The sequence below is a fragment of the Acipenser ruthenus genome, chromosome 50, assembly GCF_902713425.1.
Source record: "Acipenser ruthenus chromosome 50, fAciRut3.2 maternal haplotype, whole genome shotgun sequence".
In the NCBI taxonomy this organism is placed as follows: domain Eukaryota; kingdom Metazoa; phylum Chordata; class Actinopteri; order Acipenseriformes; family Acipenseridae; genus Acipenser; species Acipenser ruthenus.
The window spans coordinates 4,753,398-4,770,641 of record NC_081238.1 but is presented as its reverse complement, the minus strand read 5'-3'; the positions used below and the strand labels follow the sequence as shown (position 1 = coordinate 4,770,641).

Below are 17,244 nucleotides of genomic sequence, written 5' to 3'. Positions count from 1 at the left end.
CACACGGCAGGACAATTGCCGCAGGTCGCTGCTATGTGTTTTGTTTTATTGTTTTAATTAGGCTACTTTCATTTTTAGAATCTTTCGTTTCTTTCCCTGCGCCAATCAGAGGATGATTCCCCTTTACCTGGCTCATTTCAAAGGCTGGTTTTAAAGACAAGGGGGAGCGGAATAGGAAGCAGGATGTAAGGGAACGGGAGGCTCTCGTGACGGCGGCGGTATGGCTGGTCGGCAGCCTGTGCTATGGCGGTGTGTTTACAATGATTCCGTGTGTGGTGTCCGAGTAGCGGCAGTAGTATTGAAGTGTAGCAGGTCTTTATATACAGATAGCGAAATTTATGTTATTTTCACTACGCCACCGTGTGTTTATTGAGGACAAGGACCTCGAGTGGTTGGTTCCCGCACAAACTCTTTTATCCAGGAGAAATCAAGCAATCATACTCCAAAAATAATCTTTACAAGTTTTAATTAATAATTGTTTTCAAAATCTCAAGCACATTAACAACAATGTAAACAATATGACAATTCCACTTTCACTTCACCATCTAACAATTGTCTAGTAGATACATATAGAGATGATACAATTAAACAAACTCTTAATCTAGCAGTTTCTTATAGTGAAGTTAATTCAACTAGTTACCACATATTATAGTACTGCAGTTTATATAAAATACTTGGATCTATCAGTTTCTTATAGTAAGGTTAATTAACCAGTTCAGCAAATCTGTTCTTCTTGTGGTACATACAAAGTAGACAACAACGTCAGCACTTGAATGGTCTCGTTACAATCTAGATTACATTTGTAAAGTACACAGTACCAATTTCCCCCAATCTATTTAAAATGAATATATAAAACAGCTGCGTGCTCGCAAGAATAAAATAAAATATAACAAATTGCAGTGCATCCCTTTGCAAAACAACGAAACACAGTTTTGTTTTGTTTATTTTTTATGTGTATGTATGCATATCGAAACTAAATCCTATCTTAACAAGTTTCCTCATTTATAGCGACCACCTCTCGATGCCCATAGAAATGCTAGCCGCCAGGTAAAGCAAATCAGACTGCCCCTAACAGGCACACAGCAAGGTGACACTAATTCCTCAATACAGAGCATCTAGGTCTACGCTTCTTTGGAAGCTCGTGGAACCAAATCGCCGCCAGCATTTGGCTGTTTAATCTAGGGGTATGATTCTTGCTTCGGGTGCGCGAGTTCCCGGGTTCAAATCCCGGATGTGTCCGTGTTCAATATCTTGCATTACTCTTTTCTAATTACGATGCATTGCCGGGAAGGCGCTCAATCACGTGACTGAAAAAGACTGACAAATCAGTCACCGAGAGCTCTGCTTGCCCACTCGTTAAATCAGGACTGCCATCTTTGTGTACACAGGGAATCAAATGCTTAAAAATTCAACAGAAGTCTCACATAACAGATTATAAAACCATTCATTTCACAGTTGCTGTACATCATACAGCAATGACTATTTTGGTAACATATGTTTGATGTTTTTCATGCGCTCATGTGTGTCTAAAACAATCCGGCTGCAGTAAGTTTTATCAGATGGTTGTTTAATTTTAAATATTTGATTTTGCAGCGCATGTAACTGCAACGCCATTGTTATGTGGCAGGACGAACAACAGGACCATATCAATCCTTAGAATGTGATTAATCATTCAACTCACGCTTCCATACATATTTGCAGTTTTCCCGACAACGCATTATCAATGCATGATTCCAAATGAACACATTCGTTTGATGGGGCTTAATGTAGTGACTAATATCACCTCACAGATCATTATAACTCACAGTGATACTTTCAAAGTTATGCTTTTAAGACTATTAACCAGTAAGGCAAATTAGTTGGGGAATGTATTACGCTTTATTCCAATGTTAAATGAAAAAGTTCAAAAAAGACTTGCGTTGGCCGGGAATCGAACCCGGGTCAACTGCTTGGAAGTCAGCTATGCTCACCACTATACCACCAACGCCTCCGTTCTCAAAATCACCTTCAAAGATTGAATTAAGCCACTGTAACGTTGGCTGCTGGGACAGGTCCCGTCTTGCCTCTACTCGATAAGCGTTAATACAGCGACTGGTGTTTGTGGGAGATTTTTATGGTGTTTATAGATTGATTATTTCTGTAATTATTATTTCATACACAGCAGGCTGGTGTGCATCATGCCTGTACTAACACGATGAAGCAATTATTGTATTCTATTTTCTTTCAAAAAGGTGCATGCCATGAAGATGGCGTGTGAAAAAAAAGAACAAGCTTCTCTGCCGTGTGAGGATTGCACCTGCCGTGACCCGGATTCGAACCGGGGTTGTTGCGGCCACAACGAAAAGTACTAACCACTATACGATCACGGCGAACTACCGAGAAGCTCGTGTTTGTTTTGTCAGCTGGGCACTCCGTGCTACACACACGGCAGGACAATTGCCGCAGGTCGCTGCTATGTGTTTTGTTTTATTGTTTTAATTAGGCTACTTTCATTTTTAGAATCTTTCGTTTCTTTCCCTGCGCCAATCAGAGGATGATTCCCCTTTACCTGGCTCATTTCAAAGGCTGGTTTTAAAGACAAGGGGGAGCGGAATAGGAAGCAGGATGTAAGGGAACGGGAGGCTCTCGTGACGGCGGCGGTATGGCTGGTCGGCAGCCTGTGCTATGGCGGTGTGTTTACAATGATTCCGTGTGTGGTGTCCGAGTAGCGGCAGTAGTATTGAAGTGTAGCAGGTCTTTATATACAGATAGCGAAATTTATGTTATTTTCACTACGCCACCGTGTGTTTATTGAGGACAAGGACCTCGAGTGGTTGGTTCCCGCACAAACTCTTTTATCCAGGAGAAATCAAGCAATCATACTCCAAAAATAATCTTTACAAGTTTTAATTAATAATTGTTTTCAAAATCTCAAGCACATTAACAACAATGTAAACAATATGACAATTCCACTTTCACTTCACCATCTAACAATTGTCTAGTAGATACATATAGAGATGATACAATTAAACAAACTCTTAATCTAGCAGTTTCTTATAGTGAAGTTAATTCAACTAGTTACCACATATTATAGTATTGCAGTTTATATAAAATACTTGGATCTATCAGTTTTTTATAGTAAGGTTAATTAACCAGTTCAGCAAATCTGTTCTTTTTGTGGTACATACAAAGTAGACAACAACGTCAGCACTTGAATGGTCTCGTTACAATCTAGATTACATTTGTAAAGTACACAGTACCAATTTCCCCCAATCTATTTAAAATGAATATATAAAACAGCTGCGTGCTCGCAAGAATAAAATAAAATATAACAAATTGCAGTGCATCCCTTTGCAAAACAACGAAACACAGTTTTGTTTTGTTTATTTTTTATGTGTATGTATGCATATCGAAACTAAATCCTATCTTAACAAGTTTCCTCATTTATAGCGACCACCTCTCGATGCCCATAGAAATGCTAGCCGCCAGGTAAAGCAAATCAGACTGCCCCTAACAGGCACACAGCAAGGTGACACAAATTCCTCAATACAGAGCATCTAGGTCTACGCTTCTTTGGAAGCTCGTGGAAGCTCGTGGAACCAAATCGCCGCCGGCATTTGGCTGTTTAATCTAGGGGTATGATTCTTGCTTCGGGTGCGCGAGATCCCGGGTTCAAATCCCGGATGTGTCCGTGTTCAATATCTTGCATTACACTTTTCTAATTACGATGCATTGCCGGGAAGGCGCTCAATCACGTGACTGAAAAAGACTGACAAATCAGTCACCGAGAGCTCTGCTTGCCCACTCGTTAAATCAGGACTGCCATCTTTGTGTACACAGGGAATCAAATGCTTAAAAATTCAACAGAAGTCTCACATAACAGATTATAAAACCATTCATTTCACAGTTGCTGTACATCATACAGCAATGACTATTTTGGTAACATATGTTTGATGTTTTTCATGCGCTCATGTGTGTCTAAAACAATCCGGCTGCAGTAAGTTTTATCAGATGGTTGTTTAATTTTAAATATTTGATTTTGCAGCGCATGTAACTGCAACGCCATTGTTATGTGGCAGGACGAACAACAGGACCATATCAATCCTTAGAATGTGATTAATCATTCAACTCACGCTTCCATACATATTTGCAGTTTTCCCGACAACGCATTATCAATGCATGATTCCAAATGAACACATTCGTTTGATGGGGCTTAATGTAGTGACTAATATCACCTCACAGATCATTATAACTCACAGTGATACTTTCAAAGTTATGCTTTTAAGACTATTAACCAGTAAGGCAAATTAGTTGGGGAATGTATTACGCTTTATTCCAATGTTAAATGAAAAAGTTCAAAAAAGACTTGCGTTGGCCGGGAATCGAACCCGGGTCAACTGCTTGGAAGGCAGCTATGCTCACCACTATACCACCAACGCCTCCGTTCTCAAAATCACCTTCAAAGATTGAATTAAGCCACTGTAACGTTGGCTGCTGGGACAGGTCCCGTCTTGCCTCTACTCGATAAGCGTTAATACAGCGACTGGTGTTTGTGGGAGATTTTTATGGTGTTTATAGATTGATTATTTCTGTAATTATTATTTCATACACAGCAGGCTGGTGTGCATCATGCCTGTACTAACACGATGAAGCAATTATTGTATTCTATTTTCTTTCAAAAAGGTGCATGCCATGAAGATGGCGTGTGAAAAAAAAGAACAAGCTTCTCTGCCGTGTGAGGATTGCACCTGCCGTGACCCGGATTCGAACCGGGGTTGTTGCGGCCACAACGAAAAGTACTAACCACTATACGATCACGGCGAACTACCGAGAAGCTCGTGTTTGTTTTGTCAGCTGGGCACTCCGTGCTACACACACGGCAGGACAATTGCCGCAGGTCGCTGCTATGTGTTTTGTTTTATTGTTTTAATTAGGCTACTTTCATTTTTAGAATCTTTCGTTTCTTTCCCTGCGCCAATCAGAGGATGATTCCCCTTTACCTGGCTCATTTCAAAGGCTGGTTTTAAAGACAAGGGGGAGCGGAATAGGAAGCAGGATGTAAGGGAACGGGAGGCTCTCGTGACGGCGGCGGTATGGCTGGTCGGCAGCCTGTGCTATGGCGGTGTGTTTACAATGATTCTGTGTGTGGTGTCCGAGTAGCGGCAGTAGTATTGAAGTGTAGCAGGTCTTTATATACAGATAGCGAAATTTATGTTATTTTCACTACGCCACCGTGTGTTTATTGAGGACAAGGACCTCGAGTGGTTGGTTCCCGCACAAACTCTTTTATCCAGGAGAAATCAAGCAATCATACTCCAAAAATAATCTTTACAAGTTTTAATTAATAATTGTTTTCAAAATCTCAAGCACATTAACAACAATGTAAACAATATGACAATTCCACTTTCACTTCACCATCTAACAATTGTCTAGTAGATACATATAGAGATGATACAATTAAACAAACTCTTAATCTAGCAGTTTCTTATAGTGAAGTTAATTCAACTAGTTACCACATATTATAGTATTGCAGTTTATATAAAATACTTGGATCTATCAGTTTTTTACAGTAAGGTTAATTAACCAGTTCAGCAAATCTGTTCTTTTTGTGGTACATACAAAGTAGACAACAACGTCAGCACTTGAATGGTCTCGTTACAATCTAGATTACATTTGTAAAGTACACAGTACCAATTTCCCCCAATCTATTTAAAATGAATATATAAAACAGCTGCGTGCTCGCAAGAATAAAATAAAATATAACAAATTGCAGTGCATCCCTTTGCAAAACAACGAAACACAGTTTTGTTTTGTTTATTTTTTATGTGTATGTATGCATATCGAAACTAAATCCTATCTTAACAAGTTTCCTCATTTATAGCGACCACCTCTCGATGCCCATAGAAATGCTAGCCGCCAGGTAAAGCAAATCAGACTGCCCCTAACAGGCACACAGCAAGGTGACACAAATTCCTCAATACAGAGCATCTAGGTCTACGCTTCTTTGGAAGCTCGTGGAAGCTCGTGGAACCAAATCGCCGCCGGCATTTGGCTGTTTAATCTAGGGGTATGATTCTTGCTTCGGGTGCGCGAGATCCCGGGTTCAAATCCCGGATGTGTCCGTGTTCAATATCTTGCATTACTCTTTTCTAATTACGATGCATTGCCGGGAAGGCGCTCAATCACGTGACTGAAAAAGACTGACAAATCAGTCACCGAGAGCTCTGCTTGCCCACTCGTTAAATCAGGACTGCCATCTTTGTGTACACAGGGTCAAATGCTTAAAAATTCAACAGAAGTCTCACATAACAGATTATAAAACCATTCATTTCACAGTTGCTGTACATCATACAGCAATGACTATTTTGGTAACATATGTTTGATGTTTTTCATGCGCTCATGTGTGTCTAAAACAATCCGGCTGCAGTAAGTTTTATCAGATGGTTGTTTAATTTTAAATATTTGATTTTGCAGCGCATGTAACTGCAACGCCATTGTTATGTGGCAGGACGAACAACAGGACCATATCAATCCTTAGAATGTGATTAATCATTCAACTCACGCTTCCATACATATTTGCAGTTTTCCCGACAACGCATTATCAATGCATGATTCCAAATGAACACATTCGTTTGATGGGGCTTAATGTAGTGACTAATATCACCTCACAGATCATTATAACTCACAGTGATACTTTCAAAGTTATGCTTTTAAGACTATTAACCAGTAAGGCAAATTAGTTGGGGAATGTATTACGCTTTATTCCAATGTTAAATGAAAAAGTTCAAAAAAGACTTGCGTTGGCCGGGAATCGAACCCGGGTCAACTGCTTGGAAGGCAGCTATGCTCACCACTATACCACCAACGCCTCCGTTCTCAAAATCACCTTCAAAGATTGAATTAAGCCACTGTAACGTTGGCTGCTGGGACAGGTCCCGTCTTGCCTCTACTCGATAAGCGTTAATACAGCGACTGGTGTTTGTGGGAGATTTTTATGGTGTTTATAGATTGATTATTTCTGTAATTATTATTTCATACACAGCAGGCTGGTGTGCATCATGCCTGTACTAACACGATGAAGCAATTATTGTATTCTATTTTCTTTCAAAAAGGTGCATGCCATGAAGATGGCGTGTGAAAAAAAAGAACAAGCTTCTCTGCCGTGTGAGGATTGCACCTACCGTGACCCGGATTCGAACCGGGGTTGTTGCGGCCACAACGAAAAGTACTAACCACTATACGATCACGGCGAACTACCGAGAAGCTCGTGTTTGTTTTGTCAGCTGGGCACTCCGTGCTACACACACGGCAGGACAATTGCCGCAGGTCGCTGCTATGTGTTTTGTTTTATTGTTTTAATTAGGCTACTTTCATTTTTAGAATCTTTCGTTTCTTTCCCTGCGCCAATCAGAGGATGATTCCCCTTTACCTGGCTCATTTCAAAGGCTGGTTTTAAAGACAAGGGGGAGCGGAATAGGAAGCAGGATGTAAGGGAACGGGAGGCTCTCGTGACGGCGGCGGTATGGCTGGTCGGCAGCCTGTGCTATGGCGGTGTGTTTACAATGATTCCGTGTGTGGTGTCCGAGTAGCGGCAGTAGTATTGAAGTGTAGCAGGTCTTTATATACAGATAGCGAAATGTATGTTATTTTCACTACGCCACCGTGTGTTTATTGAGGACAAGGACCTCGAGTGGTTGGTTCCCGCACAAACTCTTTTATCCAGGAGAAATCAAGCAATCATACTCCAAAAATAATCTTTACAAGTTTTAATTAATAATTGTTTTCAAAATCTCAAGCACATTAACAACAATGTAAACAATATGACAATTCCACTTTCACTTCACCATCTAACAATTGTCTAGTAGATACATATAGAGATGATACAATTAAACAAACTCTTAATCTAGCAGTTTCTTATAGTGAAGTTAATTCAACTAGTTACCACATATTATAGTATTGCAGTTTATATAAAATACTTGGATCTATCAGTTTTTTATAGTAAGGTTAATTAACCAGTTCAGCAAATCTGTTCTTTTTGTGGTACATACAAAGTAGACAACAACGTCAGCACTTGAATGGTCTCGTTACAATCTAGATTACATTTGTAAAGTACACAGTACCAATTTCCCCCAATCTATTTAAAATGAATATATAAAACAGCTGCGTGCTCGCAAGAATAAAATAAAATATAACAAATTGCAGTGCATCCCTTTGCAAAACAACGAAACACAGTTTTGTTTTGTTTATTTTTTATGTGTATGTATGCATATCGAAACTAAATCCTATCTTAACAAGTTTCCTCATTTATAGCGACCACCTCTCGATGCCCATAGAAATGCTAGCCGCCAGGTAAAGCAAATCAGACTGCCCCTAACAGGCACACAGCAAGGTGACACAAATTCCTCAATACAGAGCATCTAGGTCTACGCTTCTTTGGAAGCTCGTGGAAGCTCGTGGAACCAAATCGCCGCCAGCATTTGGCTGTTTAATCTAGGGGTATGATTCTTGCTTCGGGTGCGCGAGTTCCAGGGTTCAAATCACGGATGTGTCCGTGTTCAATATCTTGCATTACTCTTTTCTAATTACGATGCATTGCCGGGAAGGCGCTCAATCACGTGACTGAAAAAGACTGAAAAATCAGTCACCGAGAGCTCTGCTTGCCCACTCGTTAAATCAGGACTGCCATCTTTGTGTACACAGGGAATCAAATGCTTAAAAATTCAACAGAAGTCTCACATAACAGATTATAAAACCATTCATTTCACAGTTGCTGTACATCATACAGCAATGACTATTTTGGTAACATATGTTTGATGTTTTTCATGCGCTCATGTGTGTCTAAAACAATCCGGCTGCAGTAAGTTTTATCAGATGGTTGTTTAATTTTAAATATTTGATTTTGCAGCGCATGTAACTGCAACGCCATTGTTATGTGGCAGGACGAACAACAGGACCATATCAATCCTTAGAATGTGATTAATCATTCAACTCACGCTTCCATACATATTTGCAGTTTTCCCGACAACGCATTATCAATGCATGATTCCAAATGAACACATTCGTTTGATGGGGCTTAATGTAGTGACTAATATCACCTCACAGATCATTATAACTCACAGTGATACTTTCAAAGTTATGCTTTTAAGACTATTAACCAGTAAGGCAAATTAGTTGGGGAATGTATTACGCTTTATTCCAATGTTAAATGAAAAAGTTCAAAAAAGACTTGCGTTGGCCGGGAATCGAACCCGGGTCAACTGCTTGGAAGGCAGCTATGCTCACCACTATACCACCAACGCCTCCGTTCTCAAAATCACCTTCAAAGATTGAATTAAGCCACTGTAACGTTGGCTGCTGGGACAGGTCCCGTCTTGCCTCTACTCGATAAGCGTTAATACAGCGACTGGTGTTTGTGGGAGATTTTTATGGTGTTTATAGATTGATTATTTCTGTAATTATTATTTCATACACAGCAGGCTGGTGTGCATCATGCCTGTACTAACACGATGAAGCAATTATTGTATTCTATTTTCTTTCAAAAAGGTGCATGCCATGAAGATGGCGTGTGAAAAAAAAGAACAAGCTTCTCTGCCGTGTGAGGATTGCACCTGCCGTGACCCGGATTCGAACCGGGGTTGTTGCGGCGACAAGGAAAAGTACTAACCACTATACGATCACGGCGAACTACCGAGAAGCTCGTGTTTGTTTTGTCAGCTGGGCACTCCGTGCTACACACACGGCAGGACAATTGCCGCAGGTCGCTGCTATGTGTTTTGTTTTATTGTTTTAATTAGGCTACTTTCATTTTTAGAATCTTTCGTTTCTTTCCCTGCGCCAATCAGAGGATGATTCCCCTTTACCTGGCTCATTTCAAAGGCTGGTTTTAAAGACAAGGGGGAGCGGAATAGGAAGCAGGATGTAAGGGAACGGGAGGCTCTCGTGACGGCGGCGGTATGGCTGGTCGGCAGCCTGTGCTATGGCGGTGTGTTTACAATGATTCCGTGTGTGGTGTCCGAGTAGCGGCAGTAGTATTGAAGTGTAGCAGGTCTTTATATACAGATAGCGAAATTTATGTTATTTTCACTACGCCACCGTGTGTTTATTGAGGACAAGGACCTCGAGTGGTTGGTTCCCGCACAAACTCTTTTATCCAGGAGAAATCAAGCAATCATACTCCAAAAATAATCTTTACAAGTTTTAATTAATAATTGTTTTCAAAATCTCAAGCACATTAACAACAATGTAAACAATATGACAATTCCACTTTCACTTCACCATCTAACAATTGTCTAGTAGATACATATAGAGATGATACAATTAAACAAACTCTTAATCTAGCAGTTTCTTATAGTGAAGTTAATTCAACTAGTTACCACATATTATAGTATTGCAGTTTATATAAAATACTTGGATCTATCAGTTTCTTATAGTAAGGTTAATTAACCAGTTCAGCAAATCTGTTCTTCTTGTGGTACATACAAAGTAGACAACAACGTCAGCACTTGAATGGTCTCGTTACAATCTAGATTACATTTGTAAAGTACACAGTACCAATTTCCCCCAATCTATTTAAAATGAATATATAAAACAGCTGCGTGCTCGCAAGAATAAAATAAAATATAACAAATTGCAGTGCATCCCTTTGCAAAACAACGAAACACAGTTTTGTTTTGTTTATTTTTTATGTGTATGTATGCATATCGAAACTAAATCCTATCTTAACAAGTTTCCTCATTTATAGCGACCACCTCTCGATGCCCATAGAAATGCTAGCCGCCAGGTAAAGCAAATCAGACTGCCCCTAACAGGCACACAGCAAGGTGACACTAATTCCTCAATACAGAGCATCTAGGTCTACGCTTCTTTGGAAGCTCGTGGAACCAAATCGCCGCTAGCATTTGGCTGTTTAATCTAGGGGTATGATTCTTGCTTCGGGTGCGCGAGTTCCCGGGTTCAAATCCCGGATGTGTCCGTGTTCAATATCTTGCATTACTCTTTTCTAATTACGATGCATTGCCGGGAAGGCGCTCAATCACGTGACTGAAAAAGACTGACAAATCAGTCACCGAGAGCTCTGCTTGCCCACTCGTTAAATCAGGACTGCCATCTTTGTGTACACAGGGAATCAAATGCTTAAAAATTCAACAGAAGTCTCACATAACAGATTATAAAACCATTCATTTCACAGTTGCTGTACATCATACAGCAATGACTATTTTGGTAACATATGTTTGATTTTTTTCATGCGCCCATGTGTGTCTAAAACAATCCGGCTGCAGTAAGTTTTATCAGATGGTTGTTTAATTTTAAATATTTGATTTTGCAGCGCATGTAACTGCAACGCCATTGTTATGTGGCAGGACGAACAACAGGACCATATCAATCCTTAGAATGTGATTAATCATTCAACTCACGCTTCCATACATATTTGCAGTTTTCCCGACAACGCATTATCAATGCATGATTCCAAATGAACACATTCGTTTGATGGGGCTTAATGTAGTGACTAATATCACCTCACAGATCATTATAACTCACAGTGATACTTTCAAAGTTATGCTTTTAAGACTATTAACCAGTAAGGCAAATTAGTTGGGGAATGTATTACGCTTTATTCCAATGTTAAATGAAAAAGTTCAAAAAAGACTTGCGTTGGCCGGGAATCGAACCCGGGTCAACTGCTTGGAAGGCAGCTATGCTCACCACTATACCACCAACGCCTCCGTTCTCAAAATCACCTTCAAAGATTGAATTAAGCCACTGTAACGTTGGCTGCTGGGACAGGTCCCGTCTTGCCTCTACTCGATAAGCGTTAATACAGCGACTGGTGTTTGTGGGAGATTTTTATGGTGTTTATAGATTGATTATTTCTGTAATTATTATTTCATACACAGCAGGCTGGTGTGCATCATGCCTGTACTAACACGATGAAGCAATTATTGTATTCTATTTTCTTTCAAAAAGGTGCATGCCATGAAGATGGCGTGTGAAAAAAAAGAACAAGCTTCTCTGCCGTGTGAGGATTGCACCTGCCGTGACCCGGATTCGAACCGGGGTTGTTGCGGCCACAACGCAAAGTACTAACCACTATACGATCACGGCGAACTACCGAGAAGCTCGTGTTTGTTTTGTCAGCTGGGCACTCCGTGCTACACACACGGCAGAACAATTGCAGCAGGTCGCTGCTATGTGTTTTGTTTTATTGTTTTAATTAGGCTACTTTCATTTTTAGAATCTTTCGTTTCTTTCCCTGCGCCAATCAGAGGATGATTCCCCTTTACCTGGCTCATTTCAAAGGCTGGTTTTAAAGACAAGGGGGAGCGGAATAGGAAGCAGGATGTAAGGGAACGGGAGGCTCTCGTGACGGCGGCGGTATGGCTGGTCGGCAGCCTGTGCTATGGCGGTGTGTTTACAATGATTCCGTGTGTGGTGTCCGAGTAGCGGCAGTAGTATTGAAGTGTAGCAGGTCTTTATATACAGATAGCGAAATTTATGTTATTTTCACTACGCCACCGTGTGTTTATTGAGGACAAGGACCTCGAGTGGTTGGTTCCCGCACAAACTCTTTTATCCAGGAGAAATCAAGCAATCATACTCCAAAAATAATCTTTACAAGTTTTAATTAATAATTGTTTTCAAAATCTCAAGCACATTAACAACAATGTAAACAATATGACAATTCCACTTTCACTTCACCATCTAACAATTGTCTAGTAGATACATATAGAGATGATACAATTAAACAAACTCTTAATCTAGCAGTTTCTTATAGTGAAGTTAATTCAACTAGTTACCACATATTATAGTATTGCAGTTTATATAAAATACTTGGATCTATCAGTTTTTTATAGTAAGGTTAATTAACCAGTTCAGCAAATCTGTTCTTTTTGTGGTACATACAAAGTAGACAACAACGTCAGCACTTGAATGGTCTCGTTACAATCTAGATTACATTTGTAAAGTACACAGTACCAATTTCCCCCAATCTATTTAAAATGAATATATAAAACAGCTGCGTGCTCGCAAGAATAAAATAAAATATAACAAATTGCAGTGCATCCCTTTGCAAAACAACGAAACACAGTTTTGTTTTGTTTATTTTTTATGTGTATGTATGCATATCGAAACTAAATCCTATCTTAACAAGTTTCCTCATTTATAGCGACCACCTCTCGATGCCCATAGAAATGCTAGCCGCCAGGTAAAGCAAATCAGACTGCCCCTAACAGGCACACAGCAAGGTGACACTAATTCCTCAATCAGAGCATCTAGGTCTACGCTTCTTTGGAAGCTCGTGGAAGCTCGTGGAACCAAATCGCCGCCAGCATTTGGCTGTTTAATCTAGGGGTATGATTCTTGCTTCGGGTGCGCGAGTTCCCGGGTTCAAATCCCGGATGTGTCCGTGTTCAATATCTTGCATTACTCTTTTCTAATTACGATGCATTGCCGGGAAGGCGCTCAATCACGTGACTGAAAAAGACTGAAAAATCAGTCACCGAGAGCTCTGCTTGCCCACTCGTTAAATCAGGACTGCCATCTTTGTGTACACAGGGAATCAAATGCTTAAAAATTCAACAGAAGTCTCACATAACAGATTATAAAACCATTCATTTCACAGTTGCTGTACATCATACAGCAATGACTATTTTGGTAACATATGTTTGATGTTTTTCATGCGCTCATGTGTGTCTAAAACAATCCGGCTGCAGTAAGTTTTATCAGATGGTTGTTTAATTTTAAATATTTGATTTTGCAGCGCATGTAACTGCAACGCCATTGTTATGTGGCAGGACGAACAACAGGACCATATCAATCCTTAGAATGTGATTAATCATTCAACTCACGCTTCCATACATATTTGCAGTTTTCTCGACAACGCATTATCAATGCATGATTCCAAATGAACACATTCGTTTGATGGGGCTTAATGTAGTGACTAATATCACCTCACAGATCATTATAACTCACAGTGATACTTTCAAAGTTATGCTTTTAAGACTATTAACCAGTAAGGCAAATTAGTTGGGGAATGTATTACGCTTTATTCCAATGTTAAATGAAAAAGTTCAAAAAAGACTTGCGTTGGCCGGGAATCGAACCCGGGTCAACTGCTTGGAAGGCAGCTATGCTCACCACTATACCACCAACGCCTCCGTTCTCAAAATCACCTTCAAAGATTGAATTAAGCCACTGTAACGTTGGCTGCTGGGATAGGTCCCGTCTTGCCTCTACTCGATAAGCGTTAATACAGCGACTGGTGTTTGTGGGAGATTTTTATGGTGTTTATAGATTGATTATTTCTGTAATTATTATTTCATACACAGCAGGCTGGTGTGCATCATGCCTGTACTAACACGATGAAGCAATTATTGTATTCTATTTTCTTTCAAAAAGGTGCATGCCATGAAGATGGCGTGTGAAAAAAAAGAACAAGCTTCTCTGCCGTGTGAGGATTGCACCTGCCGTGACCCGGAATCGAACCGGGGTTATTGCGGCCACAACGCAAAGTACTAACCACTATACGATCACGGCGAACTGCCGAGAAGCTCGTGTTTGTTTTGTCAGCTGGGCACTCCGTGCTACACACACGGCAGAACAATTGCAGCAGGTCGCTGCTATGTGTGTTGTTTTATTGTTTTAATTAGGCTACTTTCATTTTTAGAATCTTTCGTTTCTTTCCCTGCGCCAATCAGAGGATGATTCCCCTTTACCTGGCTCATTTCAAAGGCTGGTTTTAAAGACAAGGGGGAGCGGAATAGGAAGCAGGATGTAAGGGAACGGGAGGCTCTCGTGACGGCGGCGGTATGGCTGGTCGGCAGCCTGTGCTATGGCGGTGTGTTTACAATGATTCCGTGTGTGGTGTCCGAGTAGCGGCAGTAGTATTGAAGTGTAGCAGGTCTTTATACACAGATAGCGAAATTTATGTTATTTTCACTACGCCACCGTGTGTTTATTGAGGACAAGGACCTCGAGTGGTTGGTTCCCGCACAAACTCTTTTATCCAGGAGAAATCAAGCAATCATACTCCAAAAATAATCTTTACAAGTTTTAATTAATAATTGTTTTCAAAATCTCAAGCACATTAACAACAATGTAAACAATATGACAATTCCACTTTCACTTCACCATCTAACAATTGTCTAGTAGATACATATAGAGATGATACAATTAAACAAACTCTTAATCTAGCAGTTTCTTATAGTGAAGTTAATTCAACTAGTTACCACATATTATAGTATTGCAGTTTATATAAAATACTTGGATCTATCAGTTTTTTATAGTAAGGTTAATTAACCAGTTCAGCAAATCTGTTCTTTTTGTGGTACATACAAAGTAGACAACAACGTCAGCACTTGAATGGTCTCGTTACAATCTAGATTACATTTGTAAAGTACACAGTACCAATTTCCCCCAATCTATTTAAAATGAATATATAAAACAGCTGCGTGCTCGCAAGAATAAAATAAAATATAACAAATTGCAGTGCATCCCTTTGCAAAACAACGAAACACAGTTTTGTTTTGTTTATTTTTTATGTATGCATATCGAAACTAAATCCTATCTTAACAAGTTTCCTCATTTATAGCGACCACCTCTCGATGCCCATAGAAATGCTAGCCGCCAGGTAAAGCAAATCAGACTGCCCCTAACAGGCACACAGCAAGGTGACACAAATTCCTCAATACAGAGCATCTAGGTCTACGCTTCTTTGGAAGCTCGTGGAACCAAATCGCCGCCAGCATTTGGCTGTTTAATCTAGGGGTATGTTTCTTGCTTCGGGTGCGCGAGTTCCCGTGTTCAAATCCCGGATGTGTCCGTGTTCAATATCTTGCATTACACTTTTCTAATTACGATGCATTGCCGGGAAGGCGCTCAATCACGTGACTGAAAAAGACTGACAAATCAGTCACCGAGAGCTCTGCTTGCCCACTCGTTAAATCAGGACTGCCATCTTTGTGTACACAGGGAATCAAATGCTTAAAAATTCAACAGAAGTCTCACATAACAGATTATAAAACCATTCATTTCACAGTTGCTGTACATCATACAGCAATGACTATTTTGGTAACATATGTTTGATTTTTTTCATGCGCCCATGTGTGTCTAAAACAATCCGGCTGCAGTAAGTTTTATCAGATGGTTGTTTAATTTTAAATATTTGATTTTGCAGCGCATGTAACTGCAACGCCATTGTTATGTGGCAGGACGAACAACAGGACCATATCAATCCTTAGAATGTGATTAATCATTCAACTCACGCTTCCATACATATTTGCAGTTTTCCCGACAACGCATTATCAATGCATGATTCCAAATGAACACATTCGTTTGATGGGGCTTAATGTAGTGACTAATATTTATTTATTATCAGATTTATTATCAGATGCCCTTATCCAGGGAGACTTACAGTTGTTACAAAATATCACAGTACAAAATTAGAGGGGACATGGATGAGAGAGGAGAGAGGGAGGAGAAAGGAGCGAGGGAGGAGAGAGGAGAGAGGGAAGGGTGGAGAGAGGGAGAGGGAGGAGAGTAGAGAGTGCAGGGATGAGAGGGAGAGAGGGCAGGGAGGAGACAGGGAGAGGAGAGAGTGCAGGGAGGAGAGAGGGAGAGGAGAGAAGGCAGGGTGGAGAGAGGGAGAGGAGTGCAGGGAGGAGAGGGAGAGTAGACAGAGCATGGAGGAGAGATGGAAAGGGAGGAGAGAGGGAGGGAGATGAGTAGAGCAGGCAGGGAGGAGAGAGGGAGAGTAGAGAGGATAGAGGAGAGAGGGAGAGTAGAGAGGGCAGGGTGGAGAGTGGGAGAGTAGAGAGGATGGAGGAGAGGGAGAGTAGAGAAGACAGGGTTGAGAGAGGGAGAGTGGAGAAGGCAGGGTGGAGAGAGGGAGAGTAGAGAAGGCAGGGTGGAGAGAGGGAGAGTAGAGAGGGCAGGGAGGAGAGGGAGAGTGGGAAAGGGAGGGGATTAACATATCAATGGGAAGAGAAAGAGAGAGGAGAACCAGAGGGGATGCAGAGAGGAGAGCAGGAGGAGAGAAAGAAGGATCTGGAGATGGAGAGGTGGAATGGAAAAAGTGAGGGCGAGAGGAAGGGAGAGTAGGAAAGGGGGTGTAGAGAAATAAAGAGGAGGGGCTCATGGTAAGAAGGTGGAAGAGAGAGGATTTCTTCTCATCAGCCCAGAAGAGTGCAGAGAGAGTGTCAGTGAAAGTGAAGAGGAGATTGTCTGAGCTGTTTGAATAGTTTCCTGGTTCAGACAGCAATGTCTAATATC

General features: G+C 40.8%; 8 non-coding genes across 8 annotated transcripts; all 8 read right to left on the bottom strand.

Moving 5' to 3' along the window:
- Window positions 1-1,915: 1,915 nt before the first annotated feature.
- Window positions 1,916-1,987, bottom strand: trnag-ucc (transfer RNA glycine (anticodon UCC)). The gene has a single exon. It is a non-coding gene; the product is annotated as a tRNA-Gly (tRNA).
- A 2,359-nt stretch (window positions 1,988-4,346) lies between these two features.
- Window positions 4,347-4,418, bottom strand: trnag-ucc (transfer RNA glycine (anticodon UCC)). The gene has a single exon. It is a non-coding gene; the product is annotated as a tRNA-Gly (tRNA).
- Window positions 4,419-6,775: 2,357 nt separating this feature from the next.
- trnag-ucc (transfer RNA glycine (anticodon UCC)) lies at window positions 6,776-6,847 on the bottom strand. Its single transcript has one exon. It is a non-coding gene; the product is annotated as a tRNA-Gly (tRNA).
- Window positions 6,848-9,206: 2,359 nt separating this feature from the next.
- trnag-ucc (transfer RNA glycine (anticodon UCC)) lies at window positions 9,207-9,278 on the bottom strand. Its single transcript has one exon. It is a non-coding gene; the product is annotated as a tRNA-Gly (tRNA).
- Window positions 9,279-11,627: 2,349 nt separating this feature from the next.
- On the bottom strand, window positions 11,628-11,699 carry trnag-ucc (transfer RNA glycine (anticodon UCC)). Its single transcript has one exon. It is a non-coding gene; the product is annotated as a tRNA-Gly (tRNA).
- A 310-nt stretch (window positions 11,700-12,009) lies between these two features.
- trnah-gug (transfer RNA histidin (anticodon GUG)) lies at window positions 12,010-12,081 on the bottom strand. The gene has a single exon. It is a non-coding gene; the product is annotated as a tRNA-His (tRNA).
- A 1,976-nt stretch (window positions 12,082-14,057) lies between these two features.
- On the bottom strand, window positions 14,058-14,129 carry trnag-ucc (transfer RNA glycine (anticodon UCC)). The gene has a single exon. It is a non-coding gene; the product is annotated as a tRNA-Gly (tRNA).
- A 310-nt stretch (window positions 14,130-14,439) lies between these two features.
- On the bottom strand, window positions 14,440-14,511 carry trnah-gug (transfer RNA histidin (anticodon GUG)). Its single transcript has one exon. It is a non-coding gene; the product is annotated as a tRNA-His (tRNA).
- Between the last annotated feature and the right edge of the window lie 2,733 nt (window positions 14,512-17,244).